The sequence below is a fragment of the Leptidea sinapis genome, chromosome 4 (assembly GCF_905404315.1).
Source record: "Leptidea sinapis chromosome 4, ilLepSina1.1, whole genome shotgun sequence".
NCBI lineage: Eukaryota > Metazoa > Arthropoda > Insecta > Lepidoptera > Pieridae > Leptidea > Leptidea sinapis.
This window is the reverse complement of record NC_066268.1, coordinates 1,054,268-1,081,854: the sequence shown is the minus strand read 5'-3', so window position 1 is coordinate 1,081,854 and position 27,587 is coordinate 1,054,268. Positions and strand designations below refer to the sequence as shown.

The window sequence follows — 27,587 nt, the reverse complement described above, 5'->3', positions numbered from 1 at the left end:
ATTTGTATTGCAAATATATAGATATTTTTAAGACAAAAAAATATAGGTTCCGGATAAGTAATCACCAACATATCGTACACTAAAACCTTCTAATAAATTCTGAACTGAACAGAAAAGAACACCATTAATCAACTATCAACTACTGGCGGCGGTCTTCCCGAACAGATACGACTTAGGGACCTTCAAGAAAAAAGCATACTCCCACCTTAAAGGCCGGCAACGCATTTCTTGACACACCTGTTGTTGCGGATGTCCATGGGCGGTTGCCTCACCTCTCCCCATCCCGGTGGCCTCTTGCCTGTTTGCCCCTCTCATATAAAAAAAAACATTAATCAGCAGTACTTTTCGCAGTATAACCGGAGGAAAAAACAGCTTTGCATTTATTAGTATGTAGATGATGTAGATGTACGTATTTTATATACTTCCGGATATAAAGACGGAGATGTAATCGTTTCTTCGTCGTCGTCACAAGCGAGATCCATTGTATCTCTACATCTTAGAAAACAAAACCCTACGCTGCGTCGGTCTGTTTGCCTGTTCCCAATAAACTCAAAAACTACTATACTGATTTTCATGTTGTTTCCACCAAAAGATAGCGTGGTATTTGAGGAAGGTTTTAGTATATAATTTGTAAAGTTTTTGTTTACATTTTTGTATATATTAACGATATTTGTTGAAGGCGTCGGAAAAACACAAGCCGTCTGGGAGCTTTCAACGAAAACGCTGTCTAAACCCTTTGGGATAAATAACAAAATACTATATTGTGTATCTTATATAGGTCTAAAGAAACGTCCGAGAGGGCATATGTCTATCTCTTATGGCTTAATAGGCAATGATTAAGCGGTAATGTAAAATCTGTTGACATAAATACGATATTAATCCTTTTTATTATAAATAAGTTAAGATATATTTTTTTTTACTTTTTGTAACATATCATTTAATTGGGTATTATATCTTAAGGGTAATCGCTTCGCTTCATGCAACAAGACCCTCCCCATCACCGTCTTGTCAGCTACAAACAAGGTATTTAAAGGAAATTATCATTCAAAAATACGTTCATGTTTCCTTTTTAATAATTAAAAAAGATAAGACGTCGCTTCATTGTGTGTCTTCTACCGCATTTATCACGGGGAGTGTTCCGAAGAGCTGTTTAACCTGATTCCTGCCGCCGAATTCCACCTTCGCACGACACGCCACAAGTTAAGATATCATCCCCACCATCTGGATGTGTGGCGGTTCTCCACAGTGCGTTACCAAGGAGCTTTCTTCCTCGTACTACAAAGCTGTGGAATGAGCTTCCTGGTGCGGTGCTTCCGGGACGATACGACATGGGTACCTTCAAAATAAGCGCATACACCTTCCTTAAAGGCCGGCAACGCTCTTGTGATTCCTCTGGTGTTGCAAGAGAATGTGGGCGGCGGTGATCACTTAACACCAGGTTACCCGTACGCTCGTTTGTCCTCCTATTCCATAAAAAAAAAAAGGTAACACATAACCGGTATCTTTAGACTAAATTATTCCCGAATACTTAAATCATACCGGAAGACGTAGTGTTTATAGGCCTCCCACAAGATAGACCGACGATCTGGTCAAGATCGCTGTAATTACAATTACAGGACCGATCGTCATGGCGATCTTTGGGGGAAGCCTTTCTCCAGCAGTGAACGTCTTCCGGCTGAAATGATGATAATGACTTAAATCATATTTTTTTTCTATTTACAGAACAGCGTCCAGGCCAGATAGTTAAGTTAATATAAGTAAATGATAACGCATCGAACACAGACTATAGCAATAAACATTGATTGGCAAATGGAAAAGTTTCCATTCCATTTGTGCGCAAAACGTCGCATCTACAGTGGTATTACGGAAAAGCAAAGTGTGCACTTCCGCCGCTCGATTTACGGACCAATTTATATAGACGTCAATTGAAAGATTACTAGTTACCTTAGCCCAACCTTGGCTCGAGTCTTTCTACGTGTTTTTCGAATCTTCTAGTATTTACTTAGATGTTAGTATAACATAACAAAGGTATATTAGTCAGTAATACTAAGTTCTAGCTAGGTCTGAATAAATGTAAAACCAATATATTGTAAATTGGTTTAGTTGTAAGTATTAAATATCGGCAAAAACTGGCCTCCTACTTCCTCTCCCTCCTTTCCTTTTCCGAGATCCCCCCCCCCCCCTCCCTCTTATATTTATATATTATATATCTATGTATACATAATCTATGTATTTATTTACCTTAGTTTTAAGTTAGTTTTAAGCTCTAGTCATTCGTCTTAATTTAGGTTAAGTGATAGCAAATAGCCAGGTTTTCCCAGTTTCCTGGATTTTCCCCCCACAATCCTTATGTATTAGTTTTTTAAGCATAATAAAGTTTAATCCCTCAACACGTAGATAAGGTTGTAGAAATTAATTTTCTGATACCTACATATATAAGGCTTAATTGTAAATTGCTTTAATAAGTGGATTATAAGTAATTTTGTATATTATATATTTACTATCAAATATAGAAATTTGGAATTTGATTTTTTTTTCTTAGTTTTAGTTTTGACAATTTTCCGCATAAAATTCAGCTTTCTGCACTAGCTTTTGTTTTTGCAGAAAATCAACTGAACCTTCTGCCATGCCGATACTCTGCATTCGTAAACGTTTTGTCAAATCACTGTTCTAAGACATGTTTGGTAGATTTTCTTTATTTTATAGCAATAATTTAATTTTGTCTCAGTGAGTCTTACATTTTTGTGAAGTTTCTTTATCAGAGAATTTACTATCTTCTCACCTCAATTGGGCTACTGGCAATCCAAGCGCTGGCAGCCATTTCGTTCAACGGATCAGTCTAGAGCTATCCAACGCGGTAATGCTGCCAGTATTCTTGGTAAACTTTCCCGTAATGATAGTTTGAATTTAATGTAATTATAGTGTTTTAAATATAGTTATATAAGATTTGTTTTGAGTAAAGTAAATATTTAATTTAATTAATGTTTTTTTATTACATTTAACATGCTTTAAGTTTTTACTGTCTGTATAAAATAAGCCAAGTTTCTGTTAACAATAGATTTTGAATAATATTAACAGTTTAACAGATTTTTTGAAACTTTTGCTGTGGGGTCACTTAAGAAACTAGACAGTAAATTGTAGATATTGGCAGATAAATTGATCCACACTCATTTACCACAGTGCCACAATTACCATACAGATATTCAACTCTAGCGGCTAGTATAAGTAACAGGGGTGCGATATAAAGGAGAGCGGTGTCCCCAACCTCTGCCCGCGATGTACTCGATCGCACCGGTTCGGTGTATTGCGTCTCGGTACTTGTATTGTATTATATTATTAACTGAAGTTCCAAGTCTTTTTTTAAGCCAGCCTATTTGACCTACAAACCGTCTGAAGAAGAAGATAATCTATTTCAGAATCTTGATTCATTGAAATCACTTTCTCATTCATTTGTGACTACTTCTACTAACGCCAAACATGCAGATTCGAATCATACTAATAATAGCCCAGACAATAGTGAGCTGATGACGCAAGGACCCACCTTCGACATACCAACACATCACGTGCTGGGCCTTCATCCAACCGCAGTCACACCCCCGATGACGTATTGATTATAAATAGATCTTATTAAATAATCACGATAAGAATGCAGCCAAATTGTACTCATTTATCGGAAATTGGATCATTATTTGGCATGTGACGTCGCTCTTGCAAATTTTCAAATTTTATTTGTGTTAAAATATTTGAATGTGAATTTGATAATATTCTCGCAAAATAGTTATTTTCTTACATCAGTGTTTATATATTTAATGGTTGTTCATTCGCATCCATTCAGTCGAGTTTGTAACAAATGCTTGTGCCAAATGGTATTGCCAAATTTATTTTTATTTGTATTTGGCCTACGCGTTCTCTCCCACCTTTGAAAGTGACATAAATAGTTTGCTGTTCTTTGGATTTTTAGGAGTTCAGTAGATTTATCCCTACTATTGTTATAAATGTGAATGTCAGTTTGTTTGTTACGCTTTTAAGCTGGAGATAAAGAACCAATTTTAATGAAATTTGTTTCAAAAATCAATGGTTCCCTCGGGATTTTGTGAAAAACTAAAATTCACTTCGATTAGGTATAACTATACCAATATTTTATTTGTTTAGTTTGCCATAGCAATCTTCCTCGAAATAAGATTCATATAATATGTTGGGAACGGGAGCGAAAACGGGAACCGGAACTTAAATAGGACATGATATAATCTTTAATTCCAAACTTGGTTATTATTAAAAAAAAACTTAATCTACACGGACGAAGTCGCGGGCATTAGCTAGTGTACAATAATAATCATTAATTTCACTTAAAAACATTAATTTAACTAGAGGCCCGAGTTACGTTTTAGGTATATAGGTAATAGGTAATATATAGGTGGCTCTCTATATGATCGTATAAATCTATTTGGCACTCAATGACTTTTACCAGTGGAAGCTCCTTTGCACAGGATGCCGGCTAGATTATGCAGGATACTACAACGGCGCCCATTTCAGCCGTGAAGCATTAATGTGTAAGGATAACTGTGTTTCGGTCTGAAGTGCGCCGTAGCTAGTGAAATTACTGGGCAAATGAGACTAAACATCTTATGTCTCAAGGTGACGAGCGCAGTTGTACTGCCGCTCAGAATTTTTGGAGTTTTTCAAAAATCCTAAGCGGCACTGCAGCCATCAGCTGAACGTCATGTTCGTCTTGTCCCTTATTTTCATTAAAAAAAACTCAATTACTGTTACAGCGCCTTAAGAATGAACAAACATACATTGGAAATTGAATTAGTATAACTCAAAAAGCTATAAATCACCATGAACCAGCATAACAAGGATGTAAGTTGAAGTTTCCTGTGGCGAATATTAGGACGAGGTCACTGCCACATTATATTTGGGTGTCGCGAGTGGGAACTTGAGGATATGCGACAGAAATAGAACTCTGAAACAGCTGATACAGCCAGCGGTGAAAATGGAGGAAAAACTGTCGACGACAAAGTTAAATCATTAACTTAAATAAAACACTTTTAAATGATTAAAACGTGTGTAATTGTAACTAATTTTACATTAGATTTTTGCGTAAAAGTTACATCTTTATTTTAGTTAACCCGACGTTTCAAGACCTTTCCAGATCTCGTTTTCAGGGGGAATGCAGATGAAATGAGCCCCTGTGTTTTATTTAAATGTGTAAAACTCGCGTTAATCAAAGAAAATACTAAATCATCAACTAAAGAATGCTGGGAGAGTTTCTTGCGCCGCTTCTTCTATCTCAGAGCGCCAATTGTTCCCGAAGCGGTAGTATTATCTAGTATATTAGAAATGACATCAAAAAGAATTGTAAAGGAATCAATTTTGAGAAAATAAATGCCTTTTATGCCTCATTAGTGGAAGGAGAAGGCACCGAATAACTCATGCTAAGCCGTAGCCGTAGCTAGTGAAATTACTGAGTAAATGAGACAACATGTTATGTCTCAAGGTGACGAGTGCAATTGGACGTAGTTAAGCAGAAAGTACTCAAACCACAAGTTTGGTCAAAATATAGTTAAGTATGCCATCGTACTCCTGAAGGTCGAATCTGTCATGTAGTTAAAACCCTATTTTTAAAATGTATACGGAAACTTTTTATTTTTATATAGGATACTAACTGACCCAGCAAACGTTGTATTGCCGATATTAAAATCACGATACAAAAGTAACTGTTGATCGTAGATAGGTGAAAATTTAAAGTTGTATGTATTTTTTAATGATGACTCATAATCAAACAAATTTAAAAAAAAATGTCAAAAAAAAAATCATGTTGACCACCCTCAACATTTAGGGGGATGAAAAATAGATGTTGTCCGATTCTCAGACCTACCCAATATGCACTCAAAATTTCATGAGAATCGGTCAAGCCGTTTCGGAGGAGTTCGGTCCCGCACACCGTAACACGAGAATTTTATATATTACATTTATATGGAAGATTATTCAGAGCTGAAACTTCAAATGCCTATAACTCAACACTCCGCCTTTCTGTGGTTTGAGTCCTTTCTTCTTAACTACGTCCAATTGTAGTGTCCCTCAGAATCTGCGATCAGCAGGTATGGGCAGGGCGTATCCCTGCCCATTACAATTCAGTGCTTATCATGAACATTCTGCTCGTCTCATCCTTTATAGTCATAAATAAAATACTACAGCAACACGTTAAGGCTGTGTTAACGAGTGTTTGCTCTATGAGTAAACAATTGCACGTAGGTAACTACAAACTATAATTATTATTGTTTGCTATTGCTAAGTCATTAGTTAATTATCTGACGCATAGCTGACGATCAAGACAAGCTGTGTTAGCAATGACGTACAATAAACTAGACTCACAATCAGACTCAAAAATTATCTGCTGAAAAACTCTGCCTACGCGTCTATTAGGGAGAGTTTTCGTTCACTTGTGTTTCGACCGCGCTTTGAATACAACGCCATGCAATGACAAAGTGTTCAGTGAAAATCTGTCCAAATAACAGAATATAAAAACATAAAAATGTCTCAAAACTTATGTCTCAAAGAGACAAGCGCAATTGGAGTGCCACTCAGAATTTTTTGGTTTTTCAAGAATCCTGAAAGGCACTACATACAGTGTAAAAAAAAGAAGCCCACACATCAAAAATACAGTGAGATTGCTATCAAGGTTTGTATGGTGTGGTAAGTTTGGCGGTAAATGTTTTCGTGAATATTTCCATATATACACTATTTTATATCAGAAAGCAGTAGACGCATATAAAATATGTTATGTATGCATTCACAATATGCGTTGGCAATTCATGATTTTCTATGTTAGAACATGTGATTTGTTGTACGAATGTACAAATCGTCCATAACGAAAACACGAAAACATAAGACACGTCACAGACTATTGCTATCTCATTTACATAGGCTGTCAGTGAATCTAGTGTGCATCTTCTTTGTACAGAGTGTGCTTTATATTTATGGAATAGGAGGACAAACGAGCGTACGGGTCAATTAAGTGATCCCCGCCGCCCACATTCTCTTGCAACACCAGAGGAATCACAAGAGCATTGCCGGCCTTTAAGGAAGGTGTACGCGCTTTTTTTGAAGGTACCCATCGTCCCGGAAACACCGCACAAGGAAGCTCATTCCACAGCTTTGTACTACGTGGAAGAAAGCTCCTTGAAAACCGCACTTTGGAAGACCGCCACACATCTAGATGGTGGGGATGATATCCTAATTTGTGGCGTGTCGTGCGAAGGTGGAATTCGGCGGCAGGAATCAGATTGAACAGCTCTTCGGAACACTCCCCGTGATAAATGCGGTAGAAGACACACAATGAAGCGACGTCTCTACGCAACGCCAAGTGATCCAGCCGTTCACAGAGCACTGGGTCCTTCGAGACAGTTCGAGCTTATATTGTCTTTAAGTATACTTGCCGATCAGACTGGTTGAAACTGACAAAAATAATTCTGTTTCATCAAACAGGAATTTTGATTGATCATCAATTTTGAATTATTTTATTGGTTGATGGAGATGTCACAAAGATGGTAGTTCTCTTAAATCTCAACGTTGGGTTTATAACGTCATATCCGCATTCTCCCCATTACTCAGTAGAAACACTAAAATTAAGGGTAAACTCCCATAATTATATGAGATTTTCTCGAGATTTTACAACTAAACTAAATATCCTATCAAAGAGGAATTTAAATATATGTGTTTCCAAACCTTTTTCTCTCCGTCGCCTAAACTGAAAACACGATTGGAAGATATTTGAAACTTTTTTAAATCGAAAACAATGCTTTAAGAATTTGGAAATTTTAAAGAGAAGTACATCCTCCATAATAGCGAAAAAAATACTAGTACATAGAAAATACGGTTATTAATCTGTTACCAAAGGAAAATTTTACGGAGGTTCTTCAGTATTGCCATAGTTAATTAAATAAGTTTTGGGACTTATAAAACTACAAAAACTTAAAACGGGGGAGATATTTTAAAATAAAAACGCGAAAGCTAAGTAAATAAAATGTTGCAAACGCTTTATTAGATGCAATGAAATAGCGAGAACAGATTACCTGTTATCAATTAATGTCGTTCTATTACGCCATACATTCTGTGAGGGGAAACAAGGGATGTTTGGTAGTATTTTCTTTGATTAACGTGAGTGCTACACATTTTAATAAAACACTTTTAAAGAATTAAAACGCATGGCATTGTTACTGTGTTTTTACATTAGATTTTTGTGTAAAAGTTACATTTTTATTTTAATTTCAGTTAACCTGGCGTTTGAAGACCTTTCTAGATCTCGTTTTCAGGGGGATTAACCAGGGGGGGGGGAGGTGTAATGTAAAAACACGATTACAATTTTTAACCGGTTACCTTACACGCGTTTTAATCCTTTAAAAGTGTTTTATTTAAAAAGGAACGTTTGGTCTAAAAATCGTTCTAAGTTTTAATTTTTAGGGCTCTGTACAAGAAGAGTAACTCAAGTATGTCTCCAAGGCCCCCGCCCGAGTATGCTGTAAAAGCCTTTAAGGCTATCGGCACAGAGTAGGTCTTTAGTCGGTAGGGGGTGCTTACATCCACGCCCGACAAATCGGCCCTGTTTCGGGGTCTTCAATACGTAATTTAATTTTCCTCCCCTTCAAAAAAAAACCCTAAAATTAGACAATGTTCATCTTATGTCTATTTGTCAACGAGTTGTTCCTCATAAAGAATAAAAACCAATTAAGCTGTTATGTATTGTATATTTTGATTGCACAGTATTTTTTTTATTACTTACTGATGCAATGACAGCACAAAACTTTTAAAATACAGTTTTGTGAGATTATGCACTAGTTTTAAGTGTATAAAGAGAAATAAATAATAAAATAAAACAAGTTATTATCACTAACAATAGTGCGTTCAATTACCCCAGTCTCCCCTACCTTGAATAAATAGGAACTAACAGTATAATTATATCAAAGATAACAGCTTCAATCTAGGTTGTTTCTCGTTCAGAATTTAAGTGGCTTTATTATTCACTTTTTGATTGACAGATATTTGGCTTATTTGAGGTATGGAGATAAATGTATTACCACACTAGCCCTCCCACTTCGTTGGGTGAATTTTTAAAGGAAATAAATTAAAGTTTATTTATCATTTTTATATTCATATTGGTAATTTTATTATTTTCCTTTGAAAAATGTTCATAAAAGTAAAACAGCAATAAAAATGAAGGAACGTTGGGATTCGAAAAATAAGTAGAACATCTAGGATAAATTTCGCATCGAATTGCAGTAGTTTTTATGTCGATACGATCAGTGGTTAAGGCGTGATTGAGCCTCAAACAAAGACCATTTTCATTATATATATTACCGCCTAACCTAAATCTAGAAGGTGCCTATGTCTGTAGATCAAATTTGTCATAAAAATATTTATGTCTGTTTGTCGGCGATCCGTTATATTTACTGTTTGTTTCAATTTAATCGGTTTACAAACAAATAAACTTATTAATGTAATTTTACTTCATTTACGATACTTATGTTATAAGGAGTGATTAATAAAATTGAGTAAGGTTTTCTATGTTAGATTTTTTTGGAAGAGGAGTTCAAACGAGCGTACGGATCTCCTGACGTTATGTGATCACCGCCGTTCTCCTGCAACTCCAGGAGCGTTGCCTACCTTTAAAGGCAAACAAAGGCAGATGTATGGATGGAAGATGCTTCAAATCCCTTGGACAGCATTCCGCACCAACAAATCCATCCTTCATACTCTAGGTGGAAAAACCAGACTCTCATCCATCTGCCTTCGTAGAATCTTAGAGTTCTTTGGACATATCGCCAGCAAAGATGGCCACAACCTCGAAACACTGATGGTTACAGGGAAGGTCGACGGACGACGCCCCAGAGGTCGCAGCCCTACACGCGGCGGGCCGCCGAGGTCGCGCTGTCTGACTTACTTTTTTTTAATGGAATAGAAGGACACACGAGCGTATGGGTCACCTGGTGTTAAGTGATCGCCGCCGCCCTCTTGCAACACCAGAAGAATCACAGGAGCGTTGCCGGCCTTTAAGGAAGGAATACGCGCTTTTTTTTAAAGTACCCATGTCGTATCGTCCCGGAAACACCGCACAAGGAAGCTCGTTCCACAGCTTTGTAGAACGTAAAAGAAAGCTCCTTGAAAAACGCACAGTGGAGGACTGCCACACATCCAGATGGTGGGGATGATATCCTAACTTGTGGCGTGTCGTGCGAAGGTGGAATTCGGCGGCAGGAATCAGGTTAAACAGCTCTTCGGAACACTCCCCGTGATAAATGCGGTAGAAGACACACAATGAAGCGACATCTCTACGCAACGCCAAGTGATCCAGCCGTTCACAGAGCACTGGGTCCCCGAGAATTCGAGATGCTCTACGTTACACGCAGTCAAATGGGTCGCAGAATTGACCAACAGCGCTCATATCTAATGGCGAACTACTGTCTAAAAATTGAATCCTGAGAGAAATCACGACCCTCAGCAATGAGGAATACGACGCGAGGAGGAGGAGGAAATGGCCTGCCTGAAGGTGTATGTATATTATGTACTTATAATGAAATTAATTTGCATTTCAAATATCTTTATTTCTTTGACGTAGTTTTTGCAAAATAATTTGCAAATATTAAATTTTATTAATGATAGCAATTCATCATCATTTTTTATTTTAAATATATTAAGTATATATTTTATGTACGCCTTTGGAAATAAGTCGATTTAATGTAATTTGCTTTTATTACTAATATTCTTTTTTAAACTATTTAAATCCTCTAAATGTAGAGACATTTTCATGAGACTTGCCGTCCCTCCGATAACTCTCATTTTAGTACGACAGTTAAAAAAAACTAAAAACAAAAAAAAAAAAATTTAAATTTAAAATTTAAAATGAATATCAATCCCTGCATTATAGACGATAGAAGAAAATTATATAAATTAACAAAGATATTATTTTGCAAATTGAAAAATGAAATAATTTCATCAAATTAATGTATTGTCATCAGTCCTCGATTAATCTACGAAGTTAGAACGAAATCTGGCCATTTCAGGTGGGTCAAAATCGCGCCCAAATGAGTCGGTTACAAACAAACAAACAAACATACATACAGGTGAAGCTAATAAAAAGCGTGGAAAATTGATAAGTTCATAATAATTATATTTCATACATATACGTATACCTAATTTATATATAACTTATTGCTATTCAATAACAGACTGATAAGGAAATAGGAATGTTATCTTATTAAGGACCAGAAGAAGATTGTACGATTTTAATAATAATAATAATATTTTTTATGCCAATAAGGGATGAGACGAGCGGGACGTTCAACTGATGGTAATTGATACGCTCTGCCCATTACAATGTAGTACCGCTCAGGATTCTTGAAAAACCCAAAAACTCTGAGCGGCACTACAATAATTATTGGGCTCGTCACCTTGAGACAAGATGTTAAGTATCATTTGCCCAGTAATTTCACTAGCTCCGGCGCCCTTCAGACCGAACCACATTACGCTTTATGGCATAAATAGGCGAAAATATATTAATATATTTATTAATTATAATATAATAATTTTCTTTAAATATTATATTATGAAAATTTGTAATACAGGTAGTACAGGTATTTAAATGTATTCTATTTATAAGAGCTATGTTTATTTTATGGAAAAGAGGACAAACGAGCATACGGGTCACCTGGTGTTATATAAGTGATCACCGCCGCCCACATTCTCTTGCAACACCAGAGGAATCACATGAACGTGGCCTTTAAGAAAGGTGTACGCGCTTTTTTGGAAGGTACCCATGTCGTATCGTCCCGGAAACACCGCACAAGGAAGTTCATTCCACAGCTTTGTAGTACGAGTAGAAAGCTCCTTGAAAACCGCACTGTGGAGGACCGCCACACACCCATATGGTGGGGATGATATCATAATTTTTGGCGTGTAGTGCGAAGGTGGAATTCGGCTGCAGGAATCAGGTGGAACAGCTCTTCTCTATTCTCTATCTTCCTTTATCATCTTTTCATACTATGCATGCGAAAGTTATTTTTGCGAGAAGTGGGGTGATTTGATGCTTAGTGTTTACTCGATACCGACAAAACGCCTGAATTTGGGTGAAATTCTTACATGGATAAATAAAACCGAGCCGTGACGAGCGCAGTTATAGAGCCGCTCAGAATTTTTGGGTTTTTCAAAAATGAAATATCAAAGTAATACGATATTAATAAAATGTTCATTAATGACACTATTCTACATGAAAACGTATGATTATTTTCTGTTCTGGAATACAAATAAATACGAAACAATTTTACGAAATTTTACCAGTTGTATTATCAGCATGACTGTTCAATTTTCATCCGTAATTTCGAGCATTATCATCATATTCGAAGACTGACATAACTATGATAGGTATCTTAAATAAGAAACGAATAAAGATTCAATTTTAGATCATTACTTATACTTCTATATAGACTATGACAGCTTTGAAAACGTCGAAAAAAATTGACTTTAGACTCTATTTTGAGCAATGCACGCACACTAACAAAAAGTGTCTTAAAATCCCGAGTGTAAGACATAGCTTGTCACACACACTAAAGTAATAAACCTGGCCTGTTTTCATCGTTTATCTAACAGCAAGAGATTATCTAGACGTATAAATTATCTAACGATTCAATTTTGAAACTCCTCTCAAATGTCAAATTGCATGCGGCCTTAAGAAGTTTCCACTTTAATAAAAATATGATGTATTATAAAACAAATGGCGTTATGTTTGAGGTGGTCAGTATACAGAGCTTAGGTGGTACAATATGTAGAACTTGACTCTCAAGGTGCCCTCGGTTCGGTTCTCGCCCGCCACGTTCGATGTGTTTTTGAATTTCGAATTCATACGTAACTATGTTTAATCGACGCTTTATTCTAGAACTCAAAATACTCCCATACTCTCTATAGGCCGGGGTGATCACACACTATTAGATGATCAGATTATTGTTTTCCTCTTTCGAAACAAAAATATCACATCAAGTTACATCAACTGTACAGTCATAGTTGTGACATTATTGAAATATTATAATAATTGGTTTATTAATTTGACTTGAACTCGCTAAGGTAGGGTCAACGAGGATATGACTGAAAAATGTCATTTAGTGCACACGAATCCCAAACTATTTCGTAACAATTGAAGTGTTGACAATTTATGACAAACGTACAGTGAATTGAAACTCATTGAGAACCGCGAGTTCACGATCGCAAACAATTCAAGGGTAGAATATCGTAGTTGTGCCAATGTTATTTCTGTACAATGGCACAGAACATCAAAGAAAACTTACCTAATAAACACAGTAATCCCAACACGACACTGCACTGTTTTAACAACTACACGTCCTTCGCCTACGGCGTACTGATATCAACTGACGGCGCGGTGCTTCGTCCGCCGTACGACTTGAATAGCTAGGAATCGCGAATCGTAAGACATGATAAAGGTGTGTACATACCGTCATAATATTAGTCAGATGTAAGACTAATAATTATTATGCACAATTTTAATAAATTTAATACATATACTAATATCATAAAGCTAAAGACATTTTTCTGTTAGTTTCAAAGCGCTTACCTCTGGATCTATCCTAAAACCAATAAATCTGACGAGATTTTAATAAATATTGTTTTGTATATTTTAGGACAAACTCATAAAAAATAATTGGTATATTATGCTTATCAAGCGTAAGCTACAACTAGCTGATTTTTGTGACAGAGTCGAAAGAAGAAAACGTTCGCAAACTGTTTTATATACCGCTGGCGCCAATACGCTGAGTTAGAGGTGCTAAAGTTAAATTTGCATTAAAATAGATGTCTATATTGTAATTATATCAACAAATGAGGATAGTGTTAACTTCAAAGTGAACAGCAAATACAGAGTTCTACAAAAAATATGATATACCTACAAAAGAAAGTCCCCGGATCCTATATGGCAATGACTTAAAAGCCTGCATAACCAACAATATGTTTTTCATGTAAAACACTTATTTCAGATGGGTGAAACCGCGTATCACTGGTCTGGAAGAAACAATCAATTAGTTGGGTTAACCTACATGGCTACAACAGCGTTGAATGGCTCTTCTCTTCGTGATAATATTCATCCACTAAGAGTTACGACAATTCAACATTTGACTGTGATACATTGTAATTGAATAAGTAATCATAAAAGTTATAAAAATGAAAAAATATGGCATTAGGTCGTGGTCATGGAAACTAAATCGAACAAGGCCGACTTGCCAAGGGTACCCATACCATAGTACAAAATAATATAACACTAACTTGAATTTTATGTTTTGTTCCAATGACGGTAATAGTTTAATACAGAATCTATTCAAATCCCAGCTGTCTAATATCTAAGTCTTGGGGTTCCCGCTGGACACCCTTTGATTATGGGAAAATAGCTTAAAATTGGCCACACACATTTCACGTTTTTCAAATGTACGCATTTTATACAAAATTTTCTACAAGTGCGACTTGTTACGTTCTTAATTATTTCGTTCGAAAATAAATCTTGATTTGATTTGAGAAACAATCGTACTTTTTGCGTACGGCTCTCCGAATACTACATTTACATACATTCGGTATGTGCACCTGCTCACGTTTGGAAATTTCCATTCGGTTCTGGACTACTTCGGAGCAGTGATCGTGTAATTAAATTCAGTCTGCACGTAAATATCCGAACACGTGCGATGTTGTACGGAAATTTTATAAAGGGATAACTGACCTTTCCCAAGGTCCAGACATACCTTTTTACCTTGGTAGCCTAGTTCTCATCGAGAACTTTTTTACGTGGTAGAAGTTTAATTTTATATTATGTTTAGCTATATATTACACTTATTTATATATAGTTGATGAAACGTTTGTGTACTGCTTTTTTAGGAGGTTTTTCATAGGTTGATTATATTATATAATTAAAACTCGACGTGTCCCGTAATAAGTGGATCGCCGACCTGTCTTTCATAGCTAACAAACGTGGAATAGTTTTAAGTAGCATTTTTTCAGAGTCGATTCCTTTTTCTCCGTTCCCGTTTCTTCGAATCTATAATATTGTTCGATGCGCGCAGCACCATTGCTACTTAAAAAAATGATTATTTATATACAATACAAAGCAACAAAATGTTAGAGTTTACCTGATGTGATCTAAAAAAATCACTGCACTGTTTTCAGAACAACTTATTATAGCTACTAAAAAGTAAAATTAAATAAACTACGTTAAAAAATCCCGACTTCAAAAACTAAATTAATGAAGACTTAATTTAATATACTTCTTCTGTAGACCTTTAATTACCTTTAATATTATTAATAACATACTGTTATCCATATGTGCTACCTAGAATTGATATGTTTGAAGTTGATACAAAGCCAAATGTTATTGTAGGTACCTACACTCTCCACGCGTGACTTTGAGCGGGATAGCTTTGTCTAGAACAAAAAGTAAAAAACTCAAAAAAGCTGACAAACACACGCCGGCAGACGTTGTTGATTAAACAGTAGGCAAGCTATTTATAATATCAAGTTTTATTTTGTTTTGGGCTCGGCACCGACTTAAAACCTGTCAATAGGTAAGAAATACAAATAATAGTGTTTAATAAATATTAAAGGTATTAATTTTGCATAAGAGATATATTAAATAAAATCTTTATTCAGTTATTTTATACTTTTTAGTTTATGAAGTCGGTTTTTAAAAGATATATTTTTTATTTTATGATTTATTTACTTTTTGAAGTAAAACTTCTTTACGCGCTACTTGAAGATAACTCATCTTATTATATCATGATAAATTTTATGGCTTCAAAGAAAATGTTTCGATAATATTTTTTTTAATTTGCTCAGTAATATTTTTTGAAAATCTCGCAAGTGTATTTGTTTATTTATTATTACTTTTGTAAAAAATAAATTATTTACACACATACACACGATTTACACAGCCGCTAATCAATCTTGGGAAGACAAAAGTATTGAGTGCCACGCCGTGCTCCACCAAGACTAGTCATCTGTAATCGTCAATCTGTAATTTTAATTTTTCTATGTGCCAACCCTTACGCTCCGCCCAGACGTAGGTATCACGGAGACCGCTGAGTTATACTACTTGTGAGATAGTTTTCTATCACTATTTCACAATTCAAAATTTTTGACCTAACAGCAATGAACGTGAAAGCCGTGATATCAGAATTGCACATTTGGCCCACAGCATGCGTCAAATTAAGTTCAACTACTGGGGGTCACCCAGTACCAAATAAGTGGGAGGCTCCTTTGCACTGGATGCCAGCTAGATTATGAGTACCACAACGGCGCCTATTTCTGCTGTGAAGCAGTAATGTGTAAGCATTACTGTGTTTCGGTCTGAAGGGCGCCGTAGCTAGTGAAATTACTGGGCATATGAGACTTGCCGCTCAGATTTTTTGGATTTTTCAACAATCTTGAGCGGCACTGCATTGTAATGGGCAGGGTGTATCAATTACCATCAGCTGAACGTCCTGCTCGTCTAGTCCCTTATTTTTATAAAAAAAAACAGCATCAAAAGAGATTAGCTTGAGCTGCAAACACTTATCGACAACTGTCATCTCTGGTTGAGGTCGTACGCAACATAGTGTGTCCGCAGCATAATACACACACAAACATGAATTATTACATGAAAGTAGAGTGATTATCAATTTATGTGTGTGTGTCTACGTAATGACACTTAGTCGATTGCGCCCGTAGTTAAATGAAATTATTGCTTTTGAAACGAGACTGCGAAAAATTTTATCTTACAATATTTAATGATGAAAAATCAGAAGCGATGTTTCTATACAAACATTACCGATTTCATGATATTTTTTAAAGACAGATATTCTCTCAAATACTATTAATAAAACTTCGAAAATATATTTTAAGAAATTTGAATTTAATTATGCGTCTCTATCTATATTATTACTAAGGCTTGGAAACCGAAACACAAAATCAAACCGGTTTTATAAAGTGGTAGTAGGTATATCTTTTTTATTCAATTTTGTTATAGGTACCTATTTAAACAAAATTCCACGGATTTAACTTGATTAAGTTCATTATTTAAAGGTATTTTTTGAGTAAACCGGTTCACAACGGTTTTTTTCCAACGCCGAGTCATTTGTTAGAGCACAGTTTATGATTATTATTTTAACAAAACCACACAAACCAGCGCAGGAATCTTACCTTTTTGTAAGTTCTTTAAATAACCGGTAAATAAGCCGATTAATAAACTTCCGTAACATAATAAACACTATTAGGGGAGTCAAAAATAATGACCCTCAGAAATCCGCAGTAGCCGAACACTTGCTTGTAGCCGTGATACCCAACCACTGCATCGATCGAGCTGCATAACCCACGGGTTAGACTTAGAATAATAACGCTTAGAACGTGAGTAGGCCCAAGCGAAATGAAGCACTTTCAATGTGGTCTTTTATGTCAGTGTCATTCTGTCAATTTCCAGGACAATCAGTGCGCGAAATTTGATTGAAAAATGACTTACGGTGAAGTGAAAGGGTGTCATAAAGCATCTTATAACTAAAATTGATGATAATAAAATCACATTTCACACCTAAATACTATTTTACAACTTTTAATTTAAGCTAATACATTCGTCAAAACAGCAAAGTAGTTTGTAAACAAAACAGACGCCATTAAAAAAATATGTTGCCAGCTATGAAAGTACTATACCCCGAGTTCCTCCGCTGGGATAGTTTTTTGTGTTTATTAGTAGATATTGATAGGAGGCTATAATGTAGGACGCCACATGATGTTATAAGTATTCAAAGTCAAAGTCAAATAATCTTAATTCAATTAGGCGTACCTACTATTAGTGTCAAGTGTGTATATATTAATTACGTGACATGTTGTTTGTCCGCGATGGACTCCTAAACTAATGAACGGATTTTAATGGGGATCACTAAAAAGTATAAAAATAATTACGTATTTTTATACAATCTAATTAATTAATCTAATTCTAGTTACGATTATTGTAATTTTTGGAATCGGTGTCCTTCCGCCGCGACCCGCTCTCGCCTCTCGCCTTCTCACGACTCAAGCACATCTCACCTATAACTACATAGTTAGAGGTTACACCGAATTACAATGGGACCACACGCCACACACCAGCTTTCAAATAAAATAAGAATGATCAAAATCGGTTCACCCAGTCGAAAGTTTTGAGGTAACAAACATAAAAAAAAACATACCGACGAATTGAGAACCTCCTCCTTTTGAAGTCGGTTAAAATAGATTACAGCATCGTTTGTTAGATCAGTCGCTGTAACAACGCTAGATAACCATTATATCGGCACGTAAATAGCAGATAAGGTTTAATCTCGTCATAATTACAACAGCGATCATAATTATAGAGATAATATACTGAAGAAATATCTAAGATAAATTAGAATCGTTTCTAATTACGCAATAACTCTCTGGATAAAAGTTTTTTTTTTATGAGACGTACATTTAATATTCCTTCACAATCAAGTTAGGTCTGGAGATGTTAGATAATACAATCCCGGAATTCCGGCGTAAACCTCTGTTTAAACTGAGGCGAATAACTCGCGGGACGCTGACGGAAGTCGCTCGCGCCGATTGTGTCAACTAACTTGTATGGACGTGTCCAAATTGACGCGAGAAGTCGCTCAAGTTGAAGCGAAACAAGAGTGGGACGCCCGGCGGGATTGTTTAATCTCACAATGCATGATGTTTCTCCACTGAAGAACCAAAAATGACACGCGGGAAGTCGCGTCAATTTGAAAGGCTAAGCGAGCGAGCGAATTGCTCTAAAACGTGTCCTGCGCGTTATTCGCCTCAGTTTGAACAGAGCTTAAGAGCTTGCCGAAATTACATTGAGGGTACGACGAAATTTATTTATTTATTTATTCGGAAACCCAACAATCGCACACTAATACATAAATGACATACAAAAATAAAAAATATATATATCTAAGTGTACAGATAACTTACATGTGATTACACATCTTTCATTATCTGTTACCTTCCCGACCATACTATACAACTTGTTTAAAGTTAAGTATTATGTTAGTAAAATTACAGTTTATCTAAATATTATGTTAAAATTAAAATTAAGTCTAATACAAAACAACTACTGGTATTTACTATCACGCGTAAAAGAAGAAGATAAAGTTACTACTGGCCTACCTGTGAAAGGTAACCCCTTGACACATTTTTGTTCCCTAGTATAGTTTTTACACTTTTTCACAACGCACGACGCCATTTTTAATTTTTTTTATTGAGACGCAAACTGATCTGTCACAGACGATGACAAATCTCAAAATGGCGGCCGATCGGCTTGTATTAGTGTAAGTGTGTGCATGAGGCTATGTATTTATATGTTAATCGGCTTGTTTTGGTGCTTGACTGGTCCTTCTTTTTTTACTCGTTCGTGATAGCTACGTAGACTTTTAGCGATCCTACCTACTAAGCTAGAGGTCCCGGGTTCGAATCTCGGTAGGTGCAAGCATTTATATGATGAATATGGATGTTTGTTTCCGATTCATGGATGTTTAAATGTATTTATGTAAGTTTATATGTATGTTTATATGAATTTATGTATGTTTAAGTAAGTATATTGTATTAAATATATCATTGTCTTGTAACCCATAACACAGGCTATAGATGCTTAACTTGGGGCAAGATAATTTGTGTAATAAGTGTGTCAATATTATTATTATTATTATGTAAGTCAAGTGAAAAAAACTGAACTTTCTTTTTTACAGAATATTCGGTCGAAGTTTGTACTCAATTGAAAGTTGAAACCCGCCCGTCACTAGACTTATTATAGACACACAAGGAAAATTGCACGAATCGAAAAATCGTCTCTAAAAAGCACATAATGTTATTAAAAGGGTTGTGTACCATCGCGCCTTAGAACTTTTAATACGTCTAGATAGACTATGACAGCTGTGAAAACGTCGAAAAAAATATATATTAGAACAAACCTCTATTTTGAGCAATTCACACACACTAACACAAAGTGTCATACAAATCACGAGTGTAAGACGTAGCTTGTCGGTCTTTTATCGGTTGTCTAACAGCAAGAGACTCTGTCTATACGTATAAATTATCTAAGCACCACTCAATAGCACAATGGAACGGAATTCTTCGTGTGCAAGTCCAGCTCGAACTTGGCTGTTTTTACATTTCAAATTATTACATCATAAAGCAATAAAATACGCTTTGTATCTGTAAAACAAAACAATTTCAGCGCTGCGTCGCTTGAAGTGGTAACTGCATAGAAGGTGCGCCTGCGTTCTCCTCGCTGATTGGTCGACAATTGTCATACGATACACAGCTGTAATTATTGTACGTGTTTTGATTTGTACTGTGCCAGTGATCTAGATTAGATATTATTAGCATAATATGTCGTCATACAGGAAAGTACCTAATATGAATTAGGTAAACTGTACGAAGTTTAATAATTATTCTTGCCACTGGTTTTTCAAGGATATAGTATTTAATAAAACTTATTAATTTTTAAGCAGTTCAGTAAAAATGTCATAAAGTTTCTGTTAACCTCATATTGTCAGTCTTTATATTCAAGCAATCTCTGGGTTAATTAAAAACGTTATGCCATGACTATCTTAAGAGTTCTCTTTTCACAGTGTTTGTCACCAAAATCTTCCGAAGCGGTTTGACCGATCTTTGTGCCATTTTTGGTATTTATTCAGTAGGTCATTAACTATTTTTATACCCACAAGTGATAGGAGTGGGCCACAAATAGGTTAAGTTATTTTTTATTTCAGTAGGTAACGAATTATTTACTAGAAATAATTAGTATGTAAAAACAATGTTTTCCGTGTCAGAATAACTATATATAATATAAGCTATATATATGAAGTGGCAATATAACAAAAAATATTTCGTACACTTTTTAAGTTACTCGTTGGACCTACGACTGAAGGACTTACTCGTTGCCTAACTATAGTCCGACAACTTCGTGCGCGACCGTCCCACGGGGTGGCAGACGCTGGCAGGGACGGGGTACTAAGATGTCAGTGGGTAGCGGGTGCTGTTGCGGGGAAGGATTATTTCTTACCCCGTCCCCGCTACCCTATATCACCCCGTGAGACGGTCGCGCACAAAGTTGCCGGATTATAACTTACCCCAATTAAAATTCCTTTATTAACCTTTCAGAGAGAACTGACAGTAAATATTATAAAATTCTTAATATTTTATTAGATAACATACATGAATAAATTATTACCTGAGAGATTTTGATTCGTGATAAAGTTCACCAACTTGTTTTTGTATTCACAAAAACACTTATATTTATTTTGCTGACGTCACCAAGGAAACATTGAATAATGAGTAGCGTATTCTTAATTGCTGGAAAATTATCTTTAAATTAAGATGACCTTGTATATTTTACAAGTGTAGAAACAAAATTGTCATCGATTCAGATTAAAACCGATTCTGCAATCAACGATATAAGTCTACCGTCTTTTTAGTACCAATTTGCACTGGAATAAGAAATATAATATTATTATATATCTATGATTTTTATAATTAACCGAATAAGTGTGAATTGGAATGTAATTACATTAGCAGTATTTATTTGCGTAAAATTGCAACAAATCGCGCCAAACTTCACAATAACAACTATGGCCAAATAGGTACTATTTCGTCTATAATACATATTAAACGTCACGTTAAATAGTATTTCTATTTATTTGTTTATTTATTATATAATAGTTAAAAAAAAAACTAAAATACACGCTAAAAAGCACAATATTCTCTTTGGTATTCGAAAATTTCCTAATATTAGACAAATCGGTTAAAGACAATAGTTGAAATTTAAAATTAACATCATTTTCTGCCTTATCGACGATTTAGAATTATACAAATTAACAAAAGTCATATTTTGCAAATTGAAAAATGTAATCATTTTATCAAATTAATGTATTGTCATCGGTCCTCGATAAATCTACAAAGTTTGAACGAAATCTGGCCGTTTAAAGTGGGTCAAAATCGCGCCCAAATGAGTCGGTTACAAACAAATATACATACAGGTGAAGCTAATAGAAAACGTATAATAAATAGGTAATAAAAATTTTACTTTTTCACAAATTTTTATTTAAAAACTAGCCGACCAGGCAAACGTTGTTTTGCCATATAAATTATATATGTAAACCTTCTTTGAGCTTCAACGAATCTATTACGAAAGATTTCATTGAAATCGGTCTTATAGTTTAGAAGTTATTAGGAAACATACAAACAAACACTCATTCTTTTATATATAATATATACTAGCTGACCCAGCAAACGTTGTATTGCCGATTTTAAAATAGTGATACAAATGTAACTGTTGATCGTAGATGGGTGAAAATTTGAAGTTGTATGTATTTTCTAATGCTGACTGATAATCAAACAAATTAAAAAAAAATGTCAAAAAAATTTGGCATGGAACACCCTTAACATTTAGGGGGATGAAAGGTAGATGTTGTCCGATTCTCAGACCTACCTAATATGCACTCAAAATTTCATGAGAATCGGTCTGGCCGTTTCGAAGGAGTTTAACTACAAACACCGCGACATGAGAATTTTATATATTAGATAGATTTGGCATTGTTTAGACGTTTAATTAGCAATTACGTATTCTCTCGTATAAAAGAGCTGCATGCGTGTCACTCTATTATTATTAATTCTTCTACGCAACTTTAGAAAGGGAAAATTAATAAAAACGAAATACGACTGAAAACAAAATTTTACTTTTTTAAATAACTTTATTTCTGTTATTAATCCCAGAAATGAGGATCATCACTTTAAAAACATAACAAATTGTTTAGATTTGCAAGAGCGACATCTTAAGTTAATTTCCTAATATGCAAATATTGTGGTTGAGCAGGTTATCAACTGTAAAGTAGATCCTGTAGATCACTGGTTTTCTTGGCCAGGGACCATTTCGATTTCTTTATTGTTAGCAGGGACCATAACTCCTGGCTGATGATACAATGCGTTGTTGCCTCAGGATTCTTCTGTTTTACTAACGTCGCTAGACCACAGCGTTATCCTAACATTGCTGGCCATTCCGATACCGTGTTCGTGAGGTCGATACCTTTTGAAGTTGCTTCCAGTTCTCGTGAAATCAATAATTCTTGACAACGTGCAGCTTGCACATATCGTATCACCCGCGAATTTTGAAATCGTTTCGCGGTCCGCGGACCATATTCCGACTCTTGCGGACCACTGGTTATGAACCACTGCTGTAGATGAAGCCACAACCTGAGAGTTGAACAAAGCATACAAGATTTATCAACGATACGTCACTCGAACGGTTGGCTCAGTTGGAAAGATCGCTCGCACGGAACGCGAGACGTCACGGTTTCGAGTCCCGCATCGTTCATAAAATTTTGTTTTCAGTTTTATTTGTATAGGTAAAAATACAAAAACAAAGGCAAATAACACCCAAATAATACAAATAGGAGTTTTTAATATTACAACACGTGATCTAATGACACACTACATTCATTACTTGACACCTACTAATAAAGATCATTTACTCAATTGATGTGATACATTAGGCTCCGTAATGATTTTGATTTGTGACCGAAAGTTATAGGACACTAGCTGACCCGGCAAACGTTGTTTTGCCATATAAAGTATAATTCACGCGATAGTTTTATAAGTAATAAAATATTGTCTATATTATAGCCAGTACATCATTTTGTTCTATTGTCAATAGTTTTTGCAGCGCACGCAAAAATAGGTTTTCGATTTTACACCTTGTGTTACAAAATAGCAATTTTATTACGGATCCCTAATTTTGAAAAAAAAAACATAGCCTATAGCCTTCCTCGATAAATGGACTACCCAACACTGAAAGAATCATTCAAATCGTACCAGTAGTACCAGAGATTAGCGCGTTCAAACAAACAAGCAAACAAACACTGCAGCTTTATAATATTATTAGTATAGATAATATGAGTGGCCGCCCGCGAAACTGCCGCGAAGATTTTGTATAAGAGGCGTATAATTTCAATTAATGTAAGTTTTTAACCGACTTCTAAAAAGGAGGACGTTCTCAATTTCAAGACTTCTCCCAAAGGCCGGCAACGCTCTTGTGATTCCTCTGGTGTTGCAAGAGAATGTGGGCGGCGGTGATCACTTAACACCGGGTGACCCGTACGCTCGTTTGTCCTCCTATTCCATAAAAAAAAATTCATCGCTATGTTTTTTATGTTTGTTAACTTAAGACTTTCGACTGGGTGAACCGATTTTGATAATCCTTTTTTTATTTGAAAGCTGGTGCTTCCCGTGTGGTCCCATTGTATATAGTAGGTGTCTTCCAAGATAGGTTTGTAACTACATACATAGTTAAGGTGAGATGTGCTTGAGTCGTGAGGAGGCGAAAGCGGGTCGCGGAGGAAGGACACCGATTCCAAAAATAACAATAATCGTAACTAGAATTAGATTAATTAACTAGTTTGTATAAAATACGCAATTATTTTTATGCTTTTTAGTGCATATTGCGTCTCGGTACTTGCATTTAGGCATGTCACGTGACGAGTTTCAGTTCCAAGTCTTTTTTTAACCGACTTCAAAAAAGGAGGAGGTTCTCAATTCGTCGGTATGTTTTTTTATGGTTGTTATGTTTGCAATAACTATGTATGTAGTTACAAACCCACTTTGGCTGACACCGACTCACCAACTAAAATAACAATAATGGTAACTAGAATTAGATTAATTAATTATATTGTATAAAATACGCAATTATTTTTATGCTTTTTAGTGCATATTATATCTATTGTTTTGGAATAGCGTTTTTGAAGTCGGTTGTTTTTTTGTTAGAATATTTTTTAGCATTCAATATTAAAAGGAGCTTGCCACAATACATCAATACCACCTTTTTGCTCTTAATAATGATTTTCATTATTATAACACTAGAAATAAGGGATTGCTTGTGATAGAGATACATAATAGCTTTAAGGGTATACACTTTTATAATAAAGCCAACCTCTGTTTAGGCATTATCTATATACATAAATTTAAATGTATTATTAAAAAAAGGGCTCTGTCCCGAGTCCTACTACTCCACAGCTGAATATGTAAGTGATCGGACAGCCTGGGACTAGAGTATGATTATTTTATAGCTATAGAAATGACAGTACAATATTGTATATTTCATCAAAAAGAGATGTTGGGAGAGTTTCTTGCGCCGCTTCTTTTCTCTCAGAGCGCCATTTGTTTCGGAAGCGGTAGTAGTATCCAGTATATTAGAAATGACATCAAAAAGAATTGTAAAGGAATCAATTTTGCAAAAATAAATACCTTTTATGCCTTTCAAAGGTATTAAGCCGTTTATGGAAAAGCGTACACTAACGCCCCTACAGATTGAAATTTTAGAATGTATTGCTTAGCCTAGTATATGTATACATATAACTTTTTTATTTAAGCTAGAGGTCCCGGGTTCGAATCCCGGTAGGTGCAAGCATTTATATGATGAATATAGATGTTTGTATCCGAGTCATGGATGTTTAAATGTATTTATGTATGTTTAAGTAAGTATATTGTATTAAATATATCATTAACCATAACACAGGCTATATATGCTTAACTTGGGGCAAGATAATTTGTGTAAAAAGTGTGTCAATATTATTATTATTATTTATGAATTGACCGAAATGAAACAAGTTCTAAATGTTGATAATTCATTAATAATCACTTTAGGTTAGATTGTTTTAGCTCTCAAAGAGGCTTAACTCTTTAATTTTGGATCGTAATGACGTTTAAATGATTTTATTTATTTATGTTTCTCCATATTTTAAATATCGGTCGGATCTGTGAAGTGCTGCTCGCTTGTGAGTCCCTACTGGCTTGCCTACTGTGTAGAGGCCGCCTCAAAGTACTTACGATTTCGATATCTACACGGGGAGTGTGACAGGCCACGGCTGGGTTAATAATACAAGACATAGAAAAAAAAAACAAAAAAGCAATTGCTAAATGAAAATATACTACCTAAAATGCAGTCAACACAAGAAACGATCAAAGATCAGTTATAAATAGAATCGTATCGATATCAATGTCGCAAAACATTTCCGATCGAACTGTTAATTACTTCGAAAATGTATAATTAGCGTCGACGTCGCCAATATTATTACAAGAAGCTCATCCATCACGATATTTATCTTTCTAGACGTGGAAAATGCCGGGCAATAATTAGTGTGATGTATTATACTGTTAATTGTGTTTTGACACTCACTAATCAGTCTAGGCGTCCTCTTATATGATACCAGTGACCACACTCGACTTTGCTTGCTGAAATATCGTTTAACCATACAATAAACACAAATAGTGACTGGATGACTAGATAACGCAAAGATTGCAGTTATGAAGCAAATTAGCCGGAAGAAGAGGCGTAGCTCGCAGAAAAAATTCTTGGCTGCGCAACATCCGAGAGTGGACTGGCATCGCGAGTGCGGCAGAACTATTTCGCCTCGCGAAGGATAAGATATTGAAACTACAAAGCTGACCGCCAACCTTCGCTAGTCGGAGAGGCACGCGAAGAAGAATTAAGGTACGGACAGACGTGCTCAAAAAAAGCGTGCTTTTAAGTATGCTTAAAGTGAGCATGTTCATGCAACTGCTCACATTTGCCAGCAATAAGCATGCTTGCTTAAGCATACTCATAAAAAAGCATGCTCAAAGCAAACGTACCGGACAGACGTGCTGCTATTTGGCACCAGGCTCTTGGACAAAATGGATGTACAAAGATATAGTGACAGTGATATCCATGCAGAACTCAATAAAATAATCATAGTCATTAGAAAGCATGCTTTTAATGAGCATGTGCTCATTAGTAGCACGGGTGTACTGTAATGAGCATACTTATTTAGAGCGTGCTTAAAAATCAATCGACGTTTGATTTTCGAGCATGCTACCTGAGGCGCGGGTAGACGGGGGCGTGCTGCGAGCGCGTCTGAACAGATTTGCTTATTAGCGTGCTATTATCGATTTGATCTCGGTCCGCGGCGGGTGACTATGATTATTTTATTGAGTTCTGTATGGATATCACTGTCACTTTATCTTTGTACATCCATTTTGTCCAAGAGCCTGGTGCCAAATAGCAGCACGTGTGTCCGGTACGTTTGCTTTGAGCATATTTTTTTATGAGTATGCTTAAGCAAGCATGCTTATTGCTGCCAAATGTGAACAGTTGCATGAGCATGCTCACTTTAAGCATACTTAAAAGCACGCTTTTTTTGAGCACGTCTGTCCGTACCTTGAAGCAAATCGGCGTCCCCCTCAGGCCCCCACCGTCAACGTTCGTACCGATTCGTTGCACTCAAAGTCAAAGTTCTTAATTTGCCAGAAACATTCACAAGTAAAGTTGTTACAAATTTAAGAGCAGGCACATGTTTCGTCTTGACAGACATGCAAATATTTTTGTGGTTTTGCTTCACAACATTATAAACCTAACACAATCAGTATTACTGCTACATTTATTGACCAACGTTAAGCCTATTAAAAGACCCTACATTACACAATTACAATAATTAATGACTAAGAGACAATGCAGGAAAAATTATCAC

General features: G+C 35.7%; 1 protein-coding gene across 5 annotated transcripts in view; it reads right to left on the bottom strand.

Annotated features, from left to right (window-relative positions):
* The window catches only part of LOC126980003 (trehalase-like), a 111,245-nt gene that overhangs the window by 63,787 nt on the left and 19,871 nt on the right, over positions 1-27,587 (bottom strand). Inside the window, exon 1 of one of the 5 annotated variants that reach the window (XM_050829622.1) lies at positions 13,335-13,440. The exons of the other annotated variants lie outside the window; for them this stretch is intronic. The gene's annotated coding sequence lies outside the window, so the exon portion shown is untranslated. Of the gene's footprint in view, positions 1-13,334; positions 13,441-27,587 lie in introns of those variants that run through there. 5 annotated transcript variants of the gene reach the window in all.